The sequence below is a fragment of the Bison bison genome, unplaced genomic scaffold (genome assembly GCF_000754665.1).
Source record: "Bison bison bison isolate TAMUID 2011002044 unplaced genomic scaffold, Bison_UMD1.0 scf7180017863702, whole genome shotgun sequence".
NCBI classification, from domain to species: domain Eukaryota; kingdom Metazoa; phylum Chordata; class Mammalia; order Artiodactyla; family Bovidae; genus Bison; species Bison bison.
The window spans coordinates 2001127-2004670 of NW_011494274.1; the positions used below are offsets into that span (position 1 = coordinate 2001127).

General features: G+C 50.8%; 1 protein-coding gene across 1 annotated transcript in view; it reads left to right on the top strand.

The window, feature by feature from the left end:
* GDF6 (growth differentiation factor 6) overlaps window positions 1-3544 on the top strand; it is a 17406-nt gene that overhangs the window by 3673 nt on the left and 10189 nt on the right. The gene's annotated exons all lie outside the window — the stretch shown is intronic.

Consider the following 3544-nt stretch of genomic DNA (forward strand, 5'->3'; position numbering starts at 1 on the left):
CCCCCCACCCAGGAGACTTGATTGCAAGCTTTTAAAAATATGTCCACCCTTTCAGTTTGCTCTCCGATATAACTGGGATATGTTGACATATTGAGCATTTACTGTGTACCGAATGCTGGGCTAACATCTGTTACATGAATTATTTCATTTAGTTCTAACAACACCTCCCTCCCCCAGGAAGAAAGTGCTACAATCCCTGTTTTACAGATGATTTTAAAGAAGGCAGAGAGATTAAGCAAGTTGTTCAAGGTCACACAGCTAATGAGACCTGAAGCATATAGCCAGTTCTGCAGGCTTACCTCTGGCGCTACATGGATAGAGCAAGGCAAGAGGAAATTTCTAAAGCATGGTGGCAGGAAACAGAAGTAGAAAAAATGGACAGACTCCCTACCTCTGTAATCTCTCAAGACTTAGGAGTTGGAGTGAAATGTTGAATTCACAGGTCTAAAACTGAGATGCACCTTGCTTCCTCTTTGATCTCCCTGTAAAAGGCACAAACCGCTTTATCCCTGACCTTCAATTTTTAAAGGTAGTTTTCACATAGCATGTATGTGAGTGAAAGTCACTCAGCGGTGTCCGACTCTTTGCAATCCCATGGACTATACAGTCCACGGACTTCTCCAGGCCAGAATACTGGAGTGGGGAGCCATGCCCTTCTCCAAGGAATCTTCCCAATCCAGGGATTGAACCCAGGTCTCCTGCATTGTGGGCAGATTCTTTACCAGCTGAGCCACCAGGGAAGCCCTGACCTTTAAGAATGCCTCCAAATCGTGCTTTCAAGATGATTTTGGATCCACAGAGATGGGAAAGTGTGTGCATGTGTGTGTTGGCACAGTGATAGGATCAGGATGGACCAGGTTGGATATACAGACATTGCAGTTAGCACATGATAGAGCTTATTAAAAGACCACAAGTACAGGGGGCTTGGATCCCCAGCCCCGGAGCCTGGGAAAGGCAGACAGTGAGAACTGTGAATTCAGTGTGGCTGTAAGATAGAGGGTGAGGGAGAGTGAGGCAAAACTCGGACTTTAATTTAGGTAGTGAGAAGCACGACTGTTAATTCCAACAAGGGACCAAAAAAAAAAAAAAAAGCCTCTTAAGGAGGAAGAAAACAAAATGAACCTAAGAACACTGCTGTGAGTTAGGTTTCTAGATAATTTTGAAATAAGAATACTCTTTACGTTTTTTTTTTTTTTTTTTGGTTGTTGTTACAATAGCACTCTCAGAAAGGAGGCAGTAGGGAACAGATAAAAACCAACCAACCAAAAAAAACAAACAAACAAAAAAAAACCCACTAAAACCTAGATCTGAACATCCTTGAAGAACTTGACACCCTGGAAATGAACCTCAGGAGAGTTTGCCCGGGATCGCTGGCTTCTAGGTTTACCTTCTGGGTCGCGATTGCCAGGGGGCAGGGCAGGACAGTTGTGGGGATAGTCTGGCGGCGGGAAGCACTTCTAAGAGCGGCGTCTTCCCTCCTAATTGAAGTGCGTCTGGCGTGGTATGTTTATGCAAAACAGCGAGTTTCTGGGTGGACCTGGGCAAAGAGTGGTGCAATCAACGCAGCCGGGCTTTTGCCCGAACCCTGTTGTCGTTGGCAAACGGAAAATGAAATATAAGCAGGGAAGTATTTTAATGGGGATGGAGGGAATTCACAACTGTTAATTATTTGGTGACCTTGTATTCGATTTGTTTGAGTCCCTTATAAAAACACTAATGCAGACCAGACGGCCAAGTGAGGAAGCCGGCAGAAGGTTCCAATCTAGGCTTTATTTCCCCGGAAAGAGGGAACAGCCTTGGGAAAGGACTGCTGAGCGTTCAAGTGCGTGCGGGTGAGGACGCGCCCCCGTGAGCCCCGCGCAGGGTTTGCGAAGCCCTCCAGGTTCAGGATCCCGGTCAAGTCCAGTGAACGGGCAGGTCCTGGAACTAACCCCCGGGGTAAGGGAAGGAAGCCTGAAACCAGAAGTTTGTTCTGCCCTTCTGGATGGGATGACTAAAACATTTTTCAGGCCATAAACCTAACCCTTGGCCACGGGCTCGTTGTTAAATGGCAGTTACTGTCACTCCCATCCCTAAGGCCTTAAGGGCCGCCTTACAAATGCCGCTTTAGCAAGAGGCTAACAACGCCTAGTGTCTTCTACAGCGAGAGGGCAAGTATCGCCAGAATTCTGGGCCGGGCTTCCTCAGCAGGAGAGACTAATCAGAGGACACTGTGCTTTTTCCTGGCGCGGGAGGTTCCGGGGCTCTGGGAGTTTGCGAGTTGCTGGGGGGGAGGGGATCGAAAAACGTGCACCAACGTCCTTGTCGTTTCTGCACATGAAAAAAAAAAAATTCCCTAAGCCACAACCCAAGACAGGCCTTGGGAATCCCTTCCCGCGCAAACTGAATCAAGACATGAAAGCTCCCCCTTCTGACCAGAGTGACCTCGGGGAATGCAGAGCGTTGGACTGATGGGCTCTCTAGTGCACCCCGTTTTTTTCTCTCAGCTGGAGCTCTGGGGTTCTGGCCGCACACCTCGGGGAAGCTGGTGACTTCTTCCTGGGGGTGGCGTGGTCAGACAGGGAGAAGGCAACTGAGCAGACAGGTGGGGGAAATATGTAGCAGGAGGGTGGAAAAAAAACTTTTGTTTCCTGCCAGGACTTCGGCTTGCATCCAACAACCCAGAGCAAATCAACAAAGAATCCCTGGGAGCCTTTAAGTGCAGAGGAGAGTTCTGGTTCTAGAACTCTGCGGGTATGGAATACCCCCTGGTTAAGCGATGCTCTCTGGACCTGGGAAGGGGTCCGAGTCGAGGCCGCGAGGGGTGGTGAGCAGGAATGTGGGTTCACAGCGCCATTTCCTTGCTTGGTACATACCACCTCCCTCAACCCTGTTCCCATCACCCCCACCCCCAACCCCCGCTCCCTTAAAGCCTGGCTGTTTATTTTTAAGCTCAGTGTCGGTTAAATGGTGTCTCTTGTTTGGTGGTGGTTGTAGTGGTGGTGGTTTAGTAGCTAAGTCGTGTCCGACTCTTGCGACCCTATGGACTAGAAAGCCTGCCAGGCTCCTCTGTCTATGGGATTCTCCAAGCAAGAATACTGGAGTGGGTGGCCATGTCCTTCTCCAGTCTCTTGTTTACAGGGATCAAATAGGTCGTCGTCGGCATAATGGGTTCCAGGGAGGCTGCTGCCTCCCTCCAGGACAGTCCATTGGCGCTGCTGGGGGCCCAGGGTTGGGTCTGCTGGGGGGGAGCTGCTTCAGGCTCTGGGAGCCGGGAGGCGCGCTGCGCGGCCCGTGGCCGGGGCGCCTGGGGACCCGGCAGGGTTTAGGGACCCGGTAGTGGGCGTGCGTGCAGGGGAGGAGAGGGCGGGTCTGACGGCTGGAGCGGAGGGGAAAGCAGGAGCGGTGGCAGCGCGGAGGATTAATTTTGGGGTCAATCGGGGATGGTTTACCCATACCCCTTCTCCCCCTAAATAACCTCTGACCCGAAGAGAATCCGTGAGCCTGTTTTATAAATCTGGCATCCGGGCAACTTGGTCCAGTCGCGATCCCACTTCTCAGCCGA